Here is a 22,251-nt window from a genome sequence, read left to right on the forward strand (position 1 = left end):
AGGGAGCCTCATGTGTCAGATCCTTGCACACTCGAGGGAGCCTCATGTGTCAGGTCCCTGCACACTCGAGGGAGCCTTTGTTACAGCGGTGAGCTGCTCATGGAGCTCTCCGGAGACACCGAGTCCAGGAGGAAAGAGAGAAGCATCACAATTCTTGTGGGCATGAACTCTGACGGAGGTGACCCTGGGGTACCCTGGGAGGGTGCAAGACAAGAGACACTTGGATTGAGTCTTGAGGGGCGAACAGGGATTGGTCAAGGAAGAAGACTGGGAAATGGACACTAGTCAGAAGGAACAACCGAGGCAGGGGTCTTCAGCCACCTCATACACAGCAGCTCTGATGCAGGATGAGGGAAACTGAGGCTTTCTAAAGATTAAAAATAACGGATGAAAGCACGCCAACGACTGATCACAGCCGTTTAGCAAGGGTGTGGCATGTGTCAGGCACTGACTGACTTTGCTTATGTCTTTGTTTGCTCTCCTGGAAAACGAACTCCATGTCTTATGCATGCTAGACGTGAGTTGTGCCCTGATTTGTACCCTCCAGCCCAAACAACGTTCTGTGAATGAATTTGTTGGTTCATTTGTTTGAGGCAGAGTCTCATGTATCTGAGGCTGGGCTTCAGCTCTCCAAGCAGTCAGGCATTAGCCAGAGCGTCTGGCCTTTTCTACCTCCCAAGCCTGGAATATCAAGCCTGTGTCCCCACCCCTGGTTAATGTGGTTTATGAGGATGGAACCCAGGGCTCTGTGCATGCTAGCCAAGTTATCTCGTAACTGGGCCCCATCCCCAGTCCAGATAGCATTTGTTAGACACAGTAACTGATTTAATTATTCCAAAAGGCATTGCTGTTCTCTCTTTATAAACCTTCCCCTTCTGAGTCACAAAGGCAACTGAACGTTGTTTAGGGACTTCAAACTCAAGTATTTCTGACTCAAAAAAACCAATCTGTACTGATCCCTGAGAGACAGGCGTGACCCAGCTAACATAGGAAGGAAGCCTGTCAGGCCCAGGTCACCTGCAGGAATATGCTGCTGGATGAAGGCTGACGAGGAGTCCTAGATCATGGAGCTCAAGGCCGTGGCGGGAGAAGGCTGTGTACCTTAACCTGAAAGTCATGGGCATCCTGAAGACTCAGAAACAGCGGAGGGAGAAAGGGACAGAGAGACACCCTAGGGAGAGCAACCAGGCAATAAGGCTCAGAAACCCAATGAGTGTGGGTGGTGACTGGGCTCCTAAAGAATCAAGAGGAGGCTGTTCAGGTTGCCTGGGTGATGGGTGATGGAGGAGTCTGTATGTGTTAGGGTTAGACAGCGAGAGAAGGTGGTGATGACTTGAGTCCAAGTTCGGCCATTACTAGATGATCTAGTCTAGAATATCCCCATGGACACTTGTGTTGAAATTCAATCTCTATTGTAAGTAAGGTCTTACCAGATCGGAGCCTTACATGGTGACCCTTACTGGGCCACCAGGGCAGAATCATCGGCCCACAGATTATAATGTATTACCTTGAGGGGGGTGATCTACTGTTGACTTGGAGGGGGTGGTCTACTGTCAAAGCTAGTTTGAGTTTGTTTCTTTTGAGACAGGGTCTTTTGTTGTTGTTGTTTTGTTTTGTTTTTTTGAGACAGGGTTTCTCTGTAGCTTTGGAGCCTGTCCTGGAACTAGCTCTTGTAGACTAGGGTGGTCTCTAACTCACAGAGATCCACCTACCTCTGCCTCCCAAGTGCTGGGATTAAAGGCGTGCGCCACCACTGCCTGGCTGATTTTGCTTCTTTTATGTTCCTCCCCTTGACGATACCTCAGAGTATCCTCATCTGCCAAAAGGCCCTCTCCAGGTGCAGCCTCTTGACCCCAAACTTTCCAGCTTCCAGAACCACCGACGGAGCGAACATTGAGTTTTTATAAATTATTCATTTTCTGGTATTTGGTTGTAGCAACCGAAAACTAATGAAGACAGACAGACAGACAGACAGACAGACAGACTGCACTCCAAATGTTTGTTGGCAACATGGAAATGCTGTTGAGTTCACAGTTCTAACCTCAGGAGAAAGGCCTGGGTATTAAATGAGGATTAGAGACAGAAAAGAAATCTAGGCAGAAGATGCCATTACAATAAGCACTATTATCTTATTATATCAAATTACGTTAAATATCAAAATTATTATATTGTATCAAAGAACACAGTGCCATCCATGTGTAAGCCTTCCAATAGCCAAATGAAGTTGATAACCACCATGAGTTATATAAAATAGACTATGCATGTCATTCAGTAAGCCATGTAGGATTGTGAAGTCTCCCTGAACTATGACCGGGTTCCCCACCCTTTACAGTTGGGAACCATATAGACATATATTTCACCAAAACAAAACCTAATTCCTGCAGACAGCAACGACAGTAGAATTATTACCTCTGAAGCAGAAGCTACGGACTATGACAGCAACATCTTGTTCAGCAGGAAATGGTTCTGCTGATGGGGCTTTGGGAATCAATCCCAACACACATCATGGACCCTGGATGTAAGCGTTCCCCCTTTTTCTTCCGCTTCACGGAAAGAGGCAGCAGGCTCCTTGTCACCAAAGGACTCATACGCAGATCATACGCAGCCCTACACATTATGCTATCTCACTTTTAATCTTTACTTTTTATTTATGTATCCATGACAAGGTCTTGCTATGCATCATAGGCTGGCTTGGCTCATAGGATCCTCCTGCCTCAGCCTCCAGAGTGCTGGAATTATGAGCATCTGCTACCACGCCTGGCACGTATTTCATTTCTAAAATAGACTGGCTGCAACTCACGAACTTGATTTACAACCCACTCCTGAAAGCCGCAGCTTGAGAATGGCTGTCTAACGCCCTTCTCCTCCCACCACTGCGTCTGGGTGCTCACAGCAGGTTTGCAAAGGCGAGGGTGGCGTAACTGGCATCATACCAGAGAGAAAACTGGGCTTCTGCTGGTTTTCAGTCTCCAGTATAACCTCTGCTGAATTATACCCGGAGGACCTGACTGTGAAAGCCAGTTCTTAAACACCAAGTCATCTGTTGCTGTCATGGGTCTTTGTGGGGATTAAAGCTAATTGCTGCTGCCAACTTTTTCCCCTCTGTTGTACAGGAAGGGAGACAGATGCACATAACTTGAGAGAGTTGTGAAGTTATTTGTGCTAAAATTGCCATAGTGCTGCATGGCAGGCAGTAGGACCTGGGCACACAGCCCGGAGCAGCTCGCGCTCTCTTGAACCTAATTCCTGCAGACAGCAACGACAGTAGAATTATTACCTCTGAAGCAGAAGCTACGGACTATGACAGCAACATCTTGTTCAGCAGGAAATGGTTCTGCTGATGGGGCTTTGGGAATCAATCCCAACACACATCATGGACCCTGGATGTAAGCGTTCCCCCTTTTTCTTCCGCTTCACGGAAAGAGGCAGCAGGCTCCTTGTCACCAAAGGACTCATTCTGCATGGCCCACCTGACACCCTGTCACCCCCATGGTCTCCAGTGGTTAACGCTGGCTGTCGGCTTGGCTGGATGGACAGGCTCCCAGGAAACTGATAAATTTCACTGCTGGGTGTGTCCATGAGCGAGCAAATTGAGGGGAGAGGACCCAAGCTGGCCGAAGCATTCACTCGGCTGGGGCTCTGCATGGAAAAAAGCAGGGGGAGGAGGCACGCATGCTTTGCATTATCAGTTCTTCTTGAGGGGATGCACATGCAGTTTTGCTCCATCTATGCATCATGGACCTCAAACTCCATAAGCTTCAACCGAGACACGGGACTCCCAGGCCTTCCATCTGAGGATGCTTCTGATGGTTCTGAGACTTCCAGCTCCCACTGCTGTGCTCAGAAGCTGACTGGGGTGGAGTGGGTGCTATGGCTTGATGACCCGGCTCAGTAACATTCAAGATGATCAAACTGCATGTTGTTACCTCAGAAAATGTTCAAAATTAAGAATTCAGGGCTGGAGAGATTGCTGAGCAGTTAAGAGCACCGGCTGCTCTTCTAGAGGACTCAGTTTCAATCCCCAGCACCCACACGGCAGCCAACAATCATTTACAACTATGACTTCATCTTCTGGCATCCTCTGAAATGCCACACACATACAATGTACAGATACAAGTGCAGGCAAAGTGTGTGTGTTCGTGTGCATGTGCATGCGTGTGGTCATGTGTGTGTGTGTGTGTGTGTGTGTGTGTGTGTGTTGTTCTTCAATTGCGGTGCTAGGGATGGAAGCCAGGGCCTGGCGCACACAGGTAAGCAAGCATTCTTCCACTGAGCCCTGCCCTCAGCCCTGAAGGGGACTTGTTAAAGCTGAGTCTTTCTCTACTCTGAGAGTAAACCATTGTTACCTTCTCAGTGCCAAGCGAGGTAACCGCCACACTGAAGGAATCCTAAGCTTGAACTAAAGAAGCAGGTTCTTCTAGATCCATGCCACCGGGGCCAATAAATGTCATGACTAATAAAGAGGGGTAGGAAGAGGAAAGAAAATGGCCAAGCACATCCTGCTGGGTCAACAGGTCAACCTTCATGAAGAGGCAGTGGACTGTCAACTCCCTCTGGCAGCTTCAGTGGCCCAGGCTCCAGGGAGAAATCACCCACAGTCCCCATCAACAACTCTGGTCCGTACATACATGCATCCACTAGGTCATGTGTCACCCTAAGCCAAGAGTTCAATGTTAGCTTGGTTGTGGGTTTTGTGTCTTTCTTAATTGAATTCTACTGGTTTTAAGACTGAAAGCAAACCGCAGAGCGCTAACCATGCTGGGAGAACAGAGTGGAAATTCGACGAAGAGTCTTAGTTTGTCCCATGAGCACCGCAGATCAAGGAAGAGCCGTCGGCCTCACTGGCTGTTTCCAAGAAGGCAAACTGCACCAGGACACAGAGTCCATATGTTCCGTGTTTACAGCCTCGGGCACCAAACTTTCTTTATGAAAACCTCCATATGACTTCAATTTTAAGTTAACTGTTTCTGTTTTGAGGTGAATAATTAGACGTTTTAGTGGAGAGGGGCTATTTTGAGGCAGTGCTCATGTAGCCCAGGATAGCCCCAAACTCACTATGGCCCTGACCTCCAATTCCTTCCCCTCCATCTCTCTATTGAGATTTTTTCTCCTGTCTCACCTGGGTACTTGACTCTGGGCAGCTTGAGCATGAGGACCATGGCTCTGCCAGGCCTTGCTCTTCTCGCCCATTTCCTCTGCCTTGTTAAAAACCATGAGATTACATTCTTTTTTTAAGCTAGCTGCCAAGATCTGTTTCCTTCTTTGGCTACTTCCTCCTCCTGAGGTTGACTACCAGAGTCCAGCAATCAACCCCCCCTTTGATTCACCTAATTAATATGCACAATTAAAATTGAACATCTCATTTAAACACGGGGTTTTCCTTTTACCTTTATAAAACCACCATTTGCCAGTGTGCCACGTCTGTCTCCCTCCTATCCACAGGCAGCCCTTTGTCCCTCTGAGATGGGGACAAACACCCCTTTCCCTTCTCCCTCATCCCCCATCTCCTTTACCAGTGCGCCCTACTCCATTCTATGCCTGCAAGTCATTTGCTGCTGTTTCTCTGCCCGAGTTAAGCAGCCCCTTTAACTTTTCTCCCCCACTTAATGAAGGAGCTGTCTGTGAAAACAGGTGTTTGGGTGTGGTTTGTGCCCACTCCAGGATCCGGGAGGAAGCCCTCACTGCTCCACGGTCTCCTTCAGTATTTGTTCTGAAAATTTCACACCCTGGCCAAAGACTGTGAACGAACCAAGAAGGGACAGTTCTGAAGTTGTGGCTTTGAACTCTACACCTGCGACAGGTGGAGCCCCAGGTGGTCTCAAGGGTAGAGGCAGAAGGTCTGGGGTCTTTTGTTCCTGCCTGGCCCTCCTGAGCAGCCATCAACTGGGCACTAGCAGAATGTCTGCATAAGGATGGTGGAAGCCTGACTGGTTCTTCAGAGAGGTCTTAACGTCACCGGGGTGAATGCATTTATTCTGGAGACTTGAGAAAGAGCAAGCGGCTCAGGGGACATCTAGGAAAAGCGCGGTCCTCAGTTCTTTCTCGAGTGAGGTTTAGCATGGAACATCCTGTTTGAGATAAGCCTCAAGCACGCCAAGAATATTTTGTTCCGCATTGTAAATGCAAACCAGCTCCTATGCAGATGGAATTCTCAACTTTACAACCCCATAAATCTGTCTTTCCCCCATAACAGAAACTGCTCTACTAAAAGCAAATTCTTAAAAATTTCCTCTTCTGGTTGCTAAAAGGTTCTTTAGGAAGTAACAAGACGTGAGGGGCTCGGGTGGAACTCACACTAGCATGGCAAGGTTCTGGGTTCAACTCCAGGAGGAAGAAAGGAGGAGCGAAAGGAAGGAGGGAAAGAAGAGTCAGGGGCATGGCTCATGCTTTTAATCCCAGCACACAGGAGAAGAAAGAGGAAGGTGGATCTCTAAGAGTTCAAAGCATAGAGAGGTTCAGGCTAGTCAGGGCTACGTAGTGAGACCCTGTCTCGGAAAGGAAGGAAGGAGACAGGCAGGCAATAGGAATTTGTATGAATCTGACCTGTAATCAATGTTCATTAAAAATTGAGAATCTTTGTTTAAGTAAAACACTTTATCTGAGTTACAAAAGAAATATTTATAATGGGAATAACTGAGAAACCTGATATTTTAGCATTTAATCAAAGTATTCACAACAAGTGAGACAGGGCTGGCCATGCAGTTGGTAGAGTTTTCTTTTGTGTAGGGTTGAGCCCTGAGCCACACCTCCCAGATCTTTCTAGGTTGTTTTGGTGACTGGTTGGGCAGCTTAGAGTGGGTTTTAGCCTTCAGGCACGGATTGGTTTGTACTCCAGGCTTCTGGACTGAGAACTGGAGGGGCAGAGGGCAGGAGGTGAAGGAAACCCCGAAGGTAATTGCTACTTTATAGCAGAGAATAGGAGAAACAGAAGACGATTGCATCAACCTCCACTCATGCCTGCCTTGGGCAAACGGCTCCCTGCCACCTCACGGTACCCGGAGTGGGTGCCAGGCGCAGGAGCGGAGTGAAAGGGACCCTTTATCAGCTCAGCTCATTTGTGCTGCAGAGTGTGTGCCACGCAGATGGCGAACGCATTGTTCTCATGAAAGGGAAACAGCTTGGCAAGGAAGAATTTTAATGGCAGGGATCTGGAGACCATACTCCGCAAACCTGATTTCAATCAAGTTGGTTTTGGTCACTACTGAGTTCATTGTTGGCAAAGAGTCAGATGTTTGCCATTTGCTCTCTGCAGCAACCACAACGCCGATATCCCTGTCACCCTCGACAGTGCGGGTTAAACCGAGTGAATGTCTAGCCTGCCGTGCTTGGTCTTTCTCACTGGTAGTCACTCCTTCCTGTACCCGAAACTGTCCTGAAGCTATTCAGCATGGCTTATCTCCACTGTGACAGGTCTCCCAGAGCACTGGGGCTGGGGACCTCAGGTCTAGAGAGCCGGGGGAACTAACTCTAAGGCAAAGATATGAATGAAAAGATGGCTCAAACTTGCAAGGAGTAAGAGAGGAGGGTATCAGAGGGAACAGCTAAGATTCTCATGGGTGTTTATGGGTAGCAAGCAGCCAACCTGGCAGCTTTCATCTCCTGTGAGTGATCTTTGGTCTACCCTCTTTGGGAGGCTGTTCCTCTGCCGTGTAAAACATTGGTTCAGGGAGTACCCAAAGCAGGCAATGACACTGCACACACGGTTTGATTCTACAGCTTCTTTCTTTGACTCGTGTGGTTACTATTTTGCTTTCCTGAAACAGAATTCAACGCACCAGGTAAAAGGAAGCACCCTGGACATACGCTGCACACCGAAACGGGTCAGTGCCTCAGATCTAGAGGGAAATAATTCACACGGTAACACCAAGGAGATCACCACGTGTAAAGCTCTGCTGCAGCCATGGCGAGCTGTCCTGCCAGTCTCTACCGTAAGAAAGAGAGGAACCAGGCCTGACTGCAGGCTCTTCTTCTGTTGCGTGTCCTGTAAGTTCCTGCTGCCCCCTCACTCCGCCCAGGCTCCCAGTTCGCCGCTTTAATTCCCAGCAGAATCGTAACTGAGGCAGACTGTCTGGCTGAAGAGATAGAGCCACATTCTCTATTATGCTCAGTGGCCAAGGGCACACAGGGAAGCTAACAAGATGCAAATCCTGTTCAATGTGGCCAAAACCTTTTTCATTCCTAAGCAAAGGCCCAGAAAACTTAATTCAGTTTGTTGGCGTCATGATACGGCTTCAGACCATTATAGAATGTGCGACACTAATTTAAATAAATAGCACGTAGCCAAAGAGAACGAGACGGTTTCATCTTTGTTTAGTCTGAGAGGCTATTTTCGTGATTACAGGGGCCTGATATCATCTTCTCAATTATTGCAAAGCTCAGGAGTGCCTATCATTTACCCTCCAGCAACACTCCCATTATGGGCCATTTTGCAGCCCCCCCCCCCACACACACACAACCACTGCAAAGCTGGCTAGGATCTAAGGAAGTAACCCCTGGAAGCAAGGCCAGACCTCGTAAAAGTCTTGAAAGTAAGCAACAAATGCCAGAATGCCCCGGGTTATGCTTAAAAATCCAAGAAAATGCCTTGCACCACACCAAAGGAAGCATATCTCAGTGCCAGGGGCCTCTAGGTCTCCCAGGTAGTGTTCACATCTGAGCCTCCAAAAACCTCTCCAAGTTCCAGGGAGACTTCATTCACTATTTTGCTTTTCTGAGACAGGATCTCACCATATAGCTCTCAGCTGGCCTCAACATTCTAGTGCTTCTGCTTCGACCGCTAAGTGCAGGGTGATGGGCTAGGTGGGATTACGGGGTGATGTGGTAGAATTTCCTCCCACAAACCTCTAGTTTAGAGGGATGTTTGTAAAGACATGGGATACTCTAAGGGAAGGTCAAGTATAATATCCTGCAAGGAAACCTCTTCAACTCAAGAAGTAACAACTCAGGTTTCAGGAAGTCACTGAAACTGGCCAAATATGTTAGGCCCTTCCCCCCCTAAGCTTACATAAGCAGTAAGGACAGCCGAGAGACACTCTCAGACCAGCTGAGTCACCCGAAAGAGACAGTGACCAGCTGACCTGCCTAGAAGTCTCTCAGACACACCGAATTCTTTATAAGAAGCTCAGATCCGCACTATCTGGGAGAAACAGAGACCAACCAAGCTGCCTAAAGGAAGAAAGAACTAGCCAAGCCACCTGGAAGAAGCAGAAATCAGCCCGGCTATTTAGAAGAGGCCCGGACCACCTGTGCCTCAAAGAGACCCTCTCGGACCTCTTGAACTACCTGTAAGCTGTGTGGTATAGTCCAGGTTTCCCACTTTGGTGAGTTGTCTCCGTGCTGGGGGTGGAGCTGGGGGCTGCGGATGCAGATGAGTGAGAGTCATCTCTGCTCCTGTAAGTAGCCCCCATAAAGCTCATTAGTTTACCAAAGTGGACTTTGGTGGTATCCTTCACTTTGATCTGTAGCAGATTCCCTATCTGGGGTGATTGCTCATGTCTGCACAGGAACAATATCACACAGCACAGAGGTGTACCACCATTCTCAACTGGGAGGAAGGCTTTGGAAAAGATTCATGAATGGGTGGAAGAAGGAAGCTCCCTAGTGGCTTCTCAAAAGGCACCAACCACGCTTGAAAACGCCTTCAAGGCTGAGGCTCTCCTTTATAAACAGCTAAGCCTGTATAACCATGGTCATACTTCCAGGTCATACAGCAGGGCCTTGAAGTACGATATTTTCTCTAGTGTCTCAGGTGGATTCATGTGCTGCAGTTAAGCAGAAAAAGCTGGCAGAAGCAGCTTCAGTTACACAGGCCTAATCCGCCACAGGCTGATAGCAATGCTGCTAGGTACACTGTTTGATCCAAGGACACACGAAAGACATGTTTTTTTTTTTTTTTCTCATGGTTCTAGGAATAAAACCCAGGGCTTTGTGCATGCCAGGAGGCAACCTATACCTTCTCCATCTGCAGACCCGAGAACGTTCTAATCTCCCAGGGACTGCGATTCTGCACAAATAAATTTCATGTAGGCATACAGTTAGGCAAAATGGAAAGAGTAGAAACTCTAGAAGAAGGATATCTCTGTCCTATCATTAAGTTGAGAGTCAGGACGGGATGTATGAGAAAAGTCATGATTTAATGTAGGAAGTCGCCAGTGTAAAGAAAATCTAATACGTGCCAACATAAACACTAATTCTGTGGTTTAACTTCTACCAAACCCCAAAAATGACATAGAAGCCAAGCAGAAAGTAAACACTGACTTTGTGTCACCATATTTATCCCTCCCTAATTTTCTATTTATCTCAAAAGTGGCAGTTGTCAGGTTTTTTGACCCTAAGATCAAATACTCTCCATGTGATGAGACTTAATATCTCTCTTTCCAAATAAAATAATGCATTGAACTTTGAGATAACTTGTGGGTTTTTTTTCTTAAAAGACTTGTTAACTACTCATTTAGTTTTAAAGTCTAATATGTAAGGATAGAAATAAAGCAATCCCTTGGCACCTGAAGGGGTTGGCTCAAGGGCATTCTCACCTCTGTGGACACTAAACTCTGCAAATAAGTCCCTTCTATAAACCACACATAACCTATGCCTAGCCCCTGACTATTTTTAAGTCTTCTCAAATCACTTGTAATACCTGTGTAGTTGAGAATTACTGTTCTGCTGTATTGTTTAGGGAGTAATGGTCAGACAAAAAGGGAGCTTCTTGTGCAGTAAGGACTTGCTACTATGGCAGACCTCACTGAATAATGGACGTCGAATACAAGGTAAGAGCTGCAGCTGAATCTTAGCTTTGGGAGCCTTGAGTGCGGGGAGCCAGGTTTGACTTTGAGGACAGTCTGATAAGACATCAGTCTTTGCCTCAGGACTTTGTGATAACCCTCTCAGACAGAACAGTCAAGCTGATTTTTCTCAAGGACATCATTGCTGTCCCAGCCTTCCTTGTTAGCAGCTGCACAGAAAGGTGTATCAGAAGAACCTGCCAGAATCAACTTTCCCTGTGTAAAATGATCAAGCTAACACTGTCTTTTAAATGTTTGTTATCCAAGATAGATATGGGATAAAGTAAGCAACCTTATTTTCAGCAGTGATGGGGGAAAGAGGATATTATAATATCTTCTGAGGAGTCCAGGGTTCTGGGATTTGATTTCCAAAGCTCCCTTGGAAGTTGCTAATATTACCCAGTTGGGTTATCTCCACTGAATGGGCCATGTTTTCATGGTGAAGAATTTGGAGAGGAGTCTACTGTAGCCTGAGGAGTACACACACACAGAGACCTGCACGGTAACTATCAGCCTGACTGAAGGGTCAATGGATGGAATTCAACTCAAAGGTTGACCAAAGAAAAGGTCAGAGCATGAGACGGTGATGACTATACTTTCTAACTCGTTTATATTTAGTGTCCTATGAGAAATTCCTTCTGCTTGTACTTCAGTATGAAATAGAAACTACAGTCTCACAAATAGCAATCCATACGAGCCCACAGTAACATAGATACAGGAATAATTAAAGATAGGAATGCCCCAGTTTTGACAGATACAGTACTATTTATTATATAGAGTTTTCTAGGAAAATCAAATCTAGGTTTGGAGAGATGTTCTCAGATAAGGAACATCTTCACCTAAACAGATGTTGGTGATGGCATCGCACATGCCACAGTCCAAAATGAGGTCATGGCAACCAAGTGAAATGAAATTCTACAGATGAGGGAGGGGAGAAAACGGAGGCTCCTAGGCAAAGGAAATGCTGATATGAAGCCAGTGAGCTCTGGTGCGAAGCTTCTGTACTCGATCCTGGGTGCAGAAAGCCCTGCCGAACTCACCAAAGTCCATATCTACCAACCAGGAGGGAGGCAGAGTCGTTCTTCCTATAACTGATCTTTAATCATTATATGGGCCTGTGTTTGAACAGGATGGAAACGCAATGTGTGTCATAAAGAGCCTATAAAATATCTTATGTCTTTGGTCAAGGATGTGATGGGCCAAGCACTTAAGACTCATTCCTGCTCTTTTGTTCTTGGAGTTGAAGGGCAAGTGCTGGCTCTGCCAAAAGGAAATCAACTGGAAATCCAGCACGATAACTCCCTCCCCGATAAAGGAATCTGGAAATACCAGTTATGCTGAACGAGTTTATAACTATATTCTAAGAATACAGATGTGAAGGTTAAGCTGTACCCTAGAAGGGATAATAAAGACTCCAAGTTTGGGGGGGGGAGGCATAGAGGAGCATGCTGTCATAAGAACAACCTCTCATGAATCTTCCAGGGTCTACCCTCGTCTTTAGACTCCCAGAACTCCAAATGTCCTGTTTAAAACGCATTTGAGAACTGGAACAGTAGCTCATTAGTTCAGTTGGGGTCCCTGAAAATAAACAAATACATCCCCCAAACCAAAAAGCGTTTGAACCTAATGCTGTCTGTGCCCTAAATAGATGAAAGGGGTGCAGAAAATGAGTCGGTTGCTCCCTAGAATAGACCAGATTACAGGTAGGAAAGGATCTGGGGTTCACGGAATGCTTTAAAGCTCTGGCAGGAATTTCTTAGGACAAGCTTCCTCCCCGCCCCCCTCCCTTCTCCTCTTGACAGCAGCAGGCAGTTTTCAACATGCATCTATCAAAAAGCCTCAAAAGGCAACATCTCCCTCCTTTAATAAACCGGAGTGTAGCATGAGCTGGGCCAGAGGGTAACTGTGGAAACTAATCCTAAGGGAACCCACCAGAGTAGTCCTTCTAAAAGAAAGAACATTTTTTTTTTGAAAGGAAAATAAATAGAAACAGAGAAAAAAAATTAAAAAAGGAGGAAGCTTGTCCCTTTTTTTTGGAAAGGAAAATAAATAGAAACAGAGAAAAAAAATTAAAAAAGGAGGAAGCTTGTCCCTTCCAAGCTTTTTAAGGTTGTAGACAGAACAGCTTTCTTCTCCAGAGCCAAATGACTTTGCAAGCGTTCCTTGCAAGTTAGGGTCGTCAGGGGTCCGCAGGATCCGGGGAACAGTGCTGACGGGCTGCCAGCCCTGCAAAGCCGCAGCCCTAGCTGGGTGCCCGCGCCCTGCACGCCGCCAAGGACACTTACCGTGACCCTCGCGGCTGCCGCTCGCACCTGGACCTCAGGCGGCCGCAGTCCCTGGCGCCGGCGTGCCCGCCCCACGCCGTCTCAAGGTCACACCGCTCGGGGACGCCGTCTACGCCGCGGGCTCAGCACAGAGAACCGAGGCGAGGAGCAGAGCTGGCCTCCCCGGCCGCGCCGGGGCCTTCCCTCCGTGTCGTCGGTGCCAGGCTGCTCCCCTCTGGGTCACTTCCATTCTGTGCTCAGTCCCAGAGCGGCGAGACATCTGTTTTCCATAAGCCTCGCGCAGAGGCAAATCCTGGATTAGATGCCAGAGCCCACGCCACAGCTGATCCGCACACAAAGAACCGGGGACAAACACGCAAGTTGGTGCCCAGTTCCAGAACCACTCGGATGACTAAGGCGGCCGCAGCCGGGATGCACCAATCCGCGGCCGGCTGGGTTTTCAGGTCTACTGCGGAAAACTCATCCCCCCCCCCCACTCCTCCCACCCAACTAAAGCACGCTCTGTCCCCGCAGGGGAAGTGACTTCAACTGCACCCGGCTGAGCGAATTCAAGGCAGCCTGCTTCCACCACCGGGCCTTCGGTATTGAAAGCAAACCCTGCTGAACGTGAGGAAGGGGGACAACGCTCCGAGTTTGCTTTAATTCCATTACATGAATCAAATATGATACAGTCAGCGCTGAAAACGACGAGGAAGTGCTGTCTCTGAGGGCGGGCTTTTCACTTTCTGCAGCAGCTCGGGCAAAATAGCTGCCTTCTCCTTGCTTCCCCTCCTCACTTAGGAAGCACGGAGTGGCTACTCTCAAGGGCTGTACAGTTTAGTGAGGGGTAGGCCAAGGAGACTTGGCATTTCCCAATCCTACAAAATTACTGTCAAAGAAATGCAGGGCGGGCTTGGAGGGATTTTCAATCGCTAAGGAATCCGAAGACCCAGCCATCTCCTCCCCACCAAGCGTTTGCGTTTTGGAGCTTAGGCAGATTCTGGAACAAAGAAGCTGGGAATTGATCCTGAATGTAGTTGTATGGGGAGAACGGGAGCAGTGGGGACAGATGCCTTATGGTGGATGAAGGGGGAGTTAGGTCCCTTTTCTTGTTTGCAAACCGGGGCCTTGATTTTGGCCGGAAGCTAAGGGACCCCTCTGGCAGATTTCAAGCTGGCAGGTGACGCACTAAGATTTCTACCGCAGAAAGATAATTTCACAAGAGGGGTCCACCTAGGAAGGGAGTGGAGGTGGATTGGAAACAGGGCAAAGACTCCAAAGAGAGAGAGAAAAACTGGGAGTTGATGCTCAGGATAGGAAGGGAGTATGTTGGGGGCTGTGGACCCCCTGGACCCAGAATTTCTTGTAAACAACTTGTTTCCTCCTGCTCTGAGCGGGTACAGCTGCTCTGAGCAGGAGACCCTGACGGCAGGGGCGTGGTTTCTGGTGAGGCCTGCGAATGAAAGATCCAGGGAGCAGGGGCGTGATCAGAGCCCTATATAAAATGCCCCTAAGCCCCAAAAAGTTGGCACTTTTGCATCAAGGATATCCGTGTCTCTGTCTGTCTGTGTCTCTGTATGTTTTTAAATCTCCAGCCTGGTTCCCGGCTCGCGTACCACAGAGTGTAGAACAGGCATTGTGTTTTACAGGAGTAGGTACCAGAACGGAGTTACAGACTGTCACTTGAGCAGCAGGGTAGATGGAAGGAAATGAAAAAAGAAAGAGGACCCGGAGAAGCCATGGGTCGGTTCACAGAATGATGTCCCAGAAGTTGAGGGTGGTTACTAATGAAAACCGACCACACAGATTTCCAAGGTATTTGGGGACCTGGCTAAGCAAGACAGGTTAGGCAGGTGTGTGGTTAGAAGTTGAAGATAAATACAGACAAGGGGAAAATGCACCATATTGGTTTGTTTCAGCTGCCAAAACCAAGTACCAGGAACTGAGGGGGTTAAACAACAGAAATGTGTTGTCTGACAGATCTGGAGCCTGCTGGCCTGTGGTCAACACAAGGGGAGGGGCTTATTTCTGAAAACTCCAGGAAGGGGCTGCTGGAGCCTCTTGCAGGCTTAGTATGGCTCCTTGGCTTGTACCATGATGTGCTGATCTTCCCCTGGCTCTCCTCCAGTGGGTGTCTGTGACCAGATGTACCCCTTTATTGTAGGACGTGGGTCCAATCAGGTTAGGGGCTCACCTTACTCCAGAGTTACTACACTTAACTAAGTCCTCACGTGTCCTCTGCTTTCTGTCATGATGTCAAAATGCCTAAAACCATCAACTTATACTAAGGATACGTTACCTTGGCTGTTTCACAAGGGTCAGCTCAGGGAAGCTCCTGGGTGAGACGTGTTGACCGAGCACGTGACAAAGGATGCCCATTTACCCGTGGTGGTCCAGAAACTAGGAGACACACACAGACAGGGCTTCCAAAGTCCTCTTCAAGGGCTCTCCCAGATGACTTCTCCTTTCTACTAGGCCCAACTCTGGAAGGTTCTCATGCACTTGGAAATAGCACCATGGGATGAGGTAGGATTGGGGTTCGGGGACAAACCTTCAACCCATAGACCTTCTGGGACATCTAAGATCTAACGACTGCATTTTGTTTCTGTCTTGTATTTGGACATCACCTTCTTCCCATAAAATATCACATGCTGCTGTATGGGGGTGTGGGTTAAGACTTCTGCGTAGGAATCTGGAGCAAAGAGTTTAACTCAGAGATTCACCCACCGTGAGCAGGGTAAGAGGATCGAGGGGAGGAAATCCACAGCAGGGGAGCAGGGAGGGGTGGGCAGAAATGGCGAGAAAGAGGACCAGAAAACAAAGAGGATTTCATTACATTCCAGTCACACACACACACACACACACACACACACACACACACACACCGCTTGTCTGATCATATCTTCATTTTAACACCACCTGGGGACTTTTATTATTCTTTTTCCTTAAGAGTTTCTATCCTATATGAATTCATCACACATCAGGTATTTCCTGGGTACAGGCTCAAAGTGCCAATGGCTGTCATGAACACACCCACAAGTACAGGTACAACAACCTTTCAGTTCCTGACAGCAGGCCCTAACGGTCAACACCTGCCCCTTTCCTTCTAGACTCCTCCCTCCCCGTGCCTCCCTTCTGTCACAGTGCCACAGCCCCTGGGCCCTTGCTGTGAGACCGCTGCCATGTGTAAACTTTGGATCATCTTCAGCGCTATCCACAAAGTTTAGAAAGAGCACAGCAAACACACAGGAGATGGGATTTAGCACTGGCCTTTGCTCCTTTTAAGACTTGACATTTTATTTCCTGTGCTGAAGACTGAAGTCAGGGCCTTGCACACACTAGGCAGATGCTCTCCCGTGCACTACAGCCCCAGTTCTTCTCTCAAAGTTTTCCATCTGAGATGGAAAAGGGCCCACGACTTACTGTATTGCCCTGTCTGGTCTCCACCCCCTGACTCAAGCAATCATCTGTCCTCCACCTTCTGAGTAGCTGGGACTCAGACATGTGCTCCGGTGTCCAGCTCTTCAATCTTACTTCTTACTCTAAAACACTACTTAAGTAGTCCTTAATCTCAATCCCTCTCCCAACAGCCACTCTTGGAAGGTTAATGACTTCAATAGGCCTTTAGGGGGACTCTCTAGGATTCAGTTCATGACCAGAAGGGTGGAATTCTTTTTGGAAATCAGTGATGAAGTTTGTGAAATCGTGAGGGGAAGTTCTGAGGACCCTGGGAGGACCTGACTAGCAAACCAGTTCCTCGGTGGGCCAGCTTGCAGCCACCACTGCTCAGCGACTGGGACCTGCTTCTTCATAGATCTCCGTAACTTCACTTAAATCTATACCTGCCTAGGATCTAAGACGTCAGATAAACTGAAAGACTTGTGTGTGAAGTAGCTGGAAAGAGCCTGCTCCTCCACCACAGCGGTAGCCAGTGTTTGCTGAGCACACAGGTTCTGTGCAACACCCTGGCACAGAAGGAGCCAAAACCATTTCCTCTAACAAGGTCTCAGGTGATTGATGTGGGCGAGGGTCACAACACACAGTTACGTTACTAAAAGGCTCTCCATAAAGGAGTGTGTGTGTGTGTGTGTGTGTGTGTGTGTGTGTGTGTGTGTGTGTAAACTGAACCCAGGACCCTGAGCATTTGGAGCAAGTGCTCTACTACTGAATGATACCCCAGCCTGTCCATTTCCTGGGAAGTAAGAAAGCCTTCATGGAGAGAGGTGGGGAGAGTTCTGGTGACCTGGGGTTGATCTGTTGGAAAACCGTAGGAAACTCCAGGTGATTAGTGACATCATGTATTGCTCAGGTTGTCAAGGACCACTGACTTTTTTTTTTTACCCTGATTTCCTCCCCATACCATATAGTTAAACTATATTTCCTAAAACCTCCTTTGGTTTCAGCTCACACATCTTTTGTGATGTTGGTTCCTCCTGAGCCTGCTGTGGCCTTTCTTCTCTTTCCCGAGTCCAAATTCTACCTTTCCCTGATTATAAAGTTTAATTGGCCTTGGATGACAATGTCTTGGAAAAGCACACACACACACACACACACACACACACACACACACACACGTGTCCTGACAACACTTCTCCACTCCAGTTATTTCCCCCTACAACCCCTTCGCTATTTTATGTGCTCCTCCTGAGGTCTGTGCACGTCTTCTCTGTGTGTGTGCACATGTATGTTCTTGTGGGAATGGAAACCATAGGTCAATATCATGTATGTCTTTCTTGGTCATACCTGCCCTAGACCCAAAGCAACAGTGCCCGGGAACCAGGGACTAAAACTTCTGAAACCACGAGCCAAAATGAGCCTTTCTGACTTAAAAGTCTGTTTAAAGTGGTTATTTCTTACAGTGAGGGAGAGCTGACTAACACGGTTGAGCATTGCAGCTGAAGCAGTGTTAGCATCTCCATCTGCAGCCAGGCAGCCTGCTGCTGGATCCCATGCACCAGGTTGGTGGCTAAGAAAGTACATTCTTTGTTGGAACGAGAAAGCAAGAAGAACAAAACTCAAGTTCCCTTACAGTTAACAGAATACACACTAGATACCAGCTTGGATACTACAGTCGCTATGTGAGGGAACCAGAGAGGTGTTCCAGGAGCCGCATCAGAGCAAACATACCCGTTTGAAAGAAAGTAACAAATAGAAGTAGCTACAATGATTTTAGCGTCCAGTGGCCACACACACTCGGCTCCTTGCCAGCCCCCTCATCCCCAGACTCACTGGATATTTTTATACATCAAAAGGAAGAAAATAGGAAAGATAAATCTACATCAATATGGGGGGAAGATACGCAATGACAAGTTACCCCTTACCCCTAACACTCTAGGTGGGGCTGAGGACACAGCTGGACATGGTTGCTACAGAGACAGGTTTACAAGTAGCCTTGGAGACAACAGGCGACAGAGATACCTTTCCAACCCATCCTAGAAGTTGGTGGTTGCTGGTCACCAAACCCTTCTGCTTACCCTGTGCTACTGACTTCAGGTCCTGTCACTATGGGTAGCTTGTCCTTCCCCATGGACCCTGTACTCAGAAACCACACCCAGAAGTGTGGGACGGCACCAGATCTGTATGTACCACAGAGACCATAGCTGACAGAGCCTATCTGTAGGAAGAGGCTCCCACCAAGACCAGTATTCTCCGAATGCCCATATGGAAGGCAGGGATGCCTGCCCTTGCCCCCTCCCCCGGCTTTCTCCCAGCATCCCTGACAGCTCACACAATGGCACCCTTGGTTTATTACAAGCGCTAAGTGTGGGAAGACAGCTGCTTTTTAATGTCTTGTCACTCTCTGTCCTTGTCACATATCCAACACAGCTTCTGGGACTTCTAGGGTCACTGCTGCTGTATAGGGGTCTTCCCATTTTCTGTCAGTAATGTACCAGCAGTAATTAATATTTATGTTATGTCCCCAGTGTGCCCAGAACACAGAAAGGATCCAGAGAAATGATGGCTATCCAAGTCGAGGGCGGATTGAAAGGACTCTCATCCCTAAGAAAATACCAATGGCTGCTATTTCTTGTTCAAAAAAACAGGCACAAGGAAAGGACTGCACCCCGGGAAGAGCCTGTGCTCTTGGCCTCAGGGGGAGCCGAAAAGCTCACAGCTCTCATCCTGCTCCCTTGGTTCCAGGGGAGGAACCTGGGGTCAGTGATACATCAAAAGGACTGGCTATACTAGGCACTCTGGAAATTCAATTAGTGCCCAGCTGTCTGGAAAGCACCCGGAGACAACAGTGGAGGACAATATTACAGATGCCATAGGATTTTAGGAGCAGGTAGAGGCCACCCACCCATACTTGACGTGAAGCCCCTTATCCATCACCATATCCACAGTTTAAAACCTCCCTTGGTTTCAGTGACCTGTGGTTGACTGTGGTCTAAAGACTAGAACTTAACAGCCTATGGTATATAGATATAGTACAATATCTTTCATTACTGCTTGTTATGCGTTTCTTGTCATTCACTGTTGTCATTGCTTGCCAAGCCTCATTATGAATGAAAAGTTATGGTAGATATGGATGCAGCAAAAGTCGATGCATGCTACCTCCACCTGCAGCACTAGTGCCGAACTCCCCCTGCAGCCCAGTGCTGTCCTACATGCATCTGCAGCATCAGTGTGTGTGTGTGTGTGTGTGTGTGTGTGTGTGTGTGTCTGTGTCCCTGGAGCGGAGCCATCTTGGGACACTCTTAAGAAAGCCTTCTGTTTTTAAAAGTTAAATCAGTGATGGATGAACGTTACAACCAGGAGGAGTGGCTAGCAAAATTGCAATTTCTTGGAAGCAGAAGCTTGGTCTTTATGACACTGGTTTTGAGCTAACGGCTTCAAAGTTCAGTTTAGTTCTAGGTTTGGGGAGGGTGAGTGTGGCTCGGAACAGGGTGGCCTAGCACGCAGGACAGGCTGTGTGATGCTAAAACAATACAACAAAACAAAACAGAAAACTCTTCTGGGAAGAGGGGGAGGAGTGGAGACGGAAAAACTTCCAGTAAGTGTCTGTCCTTGGAGATTCCTTGGCAGGATATCTATTACACCAAAGGTCAACCCCGACTTCTGCCCTGTGGGAGCCACAGGATCACAGACAGGCTTTGTGGTTCCGCTGATGCCAAGGTCTCCACACACCTGCGGAGAATGAGTGCCCTTGGTGGAGAAGGCCCCTGTGCTGGTGTCAGGAGGCCAAGCCCGTCTGCTGCTGTCTGCGAAGGCCTACTGAGTCAGCAGCCTGAGGAGTTGGCTGCAGGCAGTGGGGGTCTGCTGATTTCTACCTCAGCCCTTGGAGCACAGTGCTGGGAATTCGCAGTGGGGCGGGAAACCCCTCCTGGCAGTTAGAGCCCTAGAATGGCTGCTCAGGGTGGAGGTGGGATGAAAGAGTCTTCTCAGACAGTGGCTTGAGGTGAAAGGAAGCCCGGACTCCTGGTGGGGTGGGGGTGGGGAGGGAGGCATTTGATTTTCTGTCTATCTTTTTGGTGGGTTCCTTTAATGTCCCTGGATGACAAAGCAGGGTGTTGGCTGGGGGATGGGTGAAGGTGCCTGCACACTCCTTTGAAATTTAAAGCAGAGCACTGTGAAGTACAAGAACTGTGAATACAAACCAAACGGTGGCTTCCACTGCCCCAGTAAGACAGAGGTCATCAAGCTGCCTGTTCTTAGGTGGCTACCAGGGACTGTCTACCTGTTTTCTTGATCCCACTGTCTTCCACCCTTGGCTTTGGGGCTCCCTTTTGCTAGGGTTCCCTACAGACAGGGCTCGGGGAAGAAATGGCCGCTTTTGTTAGTCTCAGGAGGGAGTTAAGGCTGGTTCCCCCAAGAGCTGCTTTTCTAGGATGCGGGCTCCACTTTTCATCCTCTGACCTAGATTGATGATCTCAGCCCAGTCTTGGTGGGAAACCTCTGGAACAACACCAAGAAAGTTCCATCATAATGGGGGGTGTGCTTCATGGAGCAAGGTGCAGGAAGGACCCCAAGTCAAGCACGCTGGAGGTGTCTGTGTTTCTTATCTTCCCAACCCCAAGTCATCCCAGGAGGGAGACACTGGGATGAGCACTCTCAGATGAGGAAAAGCCAGGGAACTGGGCTTTCCCAGGACATTGGTAGAAACCGGAGACCTGGGATTAAGTTCAGCTCTGCTTGAGGTATATGCTAGACCCATTATGGAGCCAGAGTCAGAGAGGACTTTGAAGACGTTGCCTCACGGGTAGATCAGATGACAATGGCCCAAGGACACACTGTTGTCTAGAGTCACCTGCCGGCCAGGCCAGCGCGTGGTGTAGAAACTAGGGCACAACCTTGCCAGGTGACTTTTCCCAGAATTTTCAGTTAATCCTGGCGGGGGGGGGCACTCAGCAAAATTAGTCTATGGTTAGGCCGATCTCTGAGTGCTGGTAGCTGGGAAATGAGCGAATTTACCAGAGAGAGACTGTGCTGAGCACCATACATCAAGCTACCCCTGGACACAGTTAAGATCGTCTCACAGAAACTTTAGGAAAGTGGGTGACTTGCCCAATAATATACTCAAGAGTTGACCTGGATGCATCCAAATCAAAGCTTTTGCTCTCAGCCTTGGCTTTCTGGGGTATCCCCTGTCAGTGTGGCAATGCTGAGGTCCCGGGGACCTCCCTTTAGCTGGCCTTTCTTAGGACTAGCCACATGCTGCAGATTTGGGAAGTGGGACCTAGAAATAGTGTGCACCTTGTACAAATACGTGTGAGAGATGGCCTGAAGTGTGAATCCTGAGAAAGTTGTGATACTGAGGGTTAGAATAAGTGTGTGTGTGTGTGTGTGTGTGTGTGTGTGTGTGTGTGTGTTCTTGTCTCCGTTTCTTGGCGAACAGTTCTTGAAGCCAGTAAGATGCAGGAAATGAAAAGGTATCTCTGTGTGCTCGTGGGTGTAGGAAGGTCGAGGGCTTCCCAGAAGCCCTGGGAAAGGATCTGATTGTCAGGGGGAGTGAGCAGATCTCTGGCTGCAGTACCAACACTCACCTTCGGGAGGCGCAAAGGTGGCTGTCCCAGTGGCTGTCATCTAACTAATGGAGTCTGCCTAATGAAGTCACCATAAAACAACAAAGCCACCAATAACAACAAAAGTCACGACGTATCTGCTGAATAGGTGGAGGTGCTGGGAGGACTCCCTCCCTACCCCACCTCTACATCTCTCTACCCCACCTCTACCCCTCTCTACCCCACCTCTACCCCTCCCCACCC

At 48.3% G+C, this 22,251-nt stretch overlaps 1 protein-coding gene across 3 annotated transcripts in view; it reads right to left on the minus strand.

Moving 5' to 3' along the window:
- Positions 1–22,251, minus strand: part of Trim2 (tripartite motif containing 2) — a 116,363-nt gene that overhangs the window by 70,966 nt on the left and 23,146 nt on the right. Inside the window, exon 1 of one of the 3 annotated variants that reach the window (XM_013348613.2) lies at positions 13,067–13,469. The exons of the other annotated variants lie outside the window; for them this stretch is intronic. The gene's annotated coding sequence lies outside the window, so the exon portion shown is untranslated. Of the gene's footprint in view, positions 1–13,066; positions 13,470–22,251 lie in introns of those variants that run through there. 3 annotated transcript variants of the gene reach the window in all.

Source organism: Microtus ochrogaster, chromosome 1 (genome assembly GCF_000317375.1).
Source record: "Microtus ochrogaster isolate Prairie Vole_2 chromosome 1, MicOch1.0, whole genome shotgun sequence".
In the NCBI taxonomy this organism is placed as follows: Eukaryota; Metazoa; Chordata; class Mammalia; order Rodentia; family Cricetidae; genus Microtus; species Microtus ochrogaster.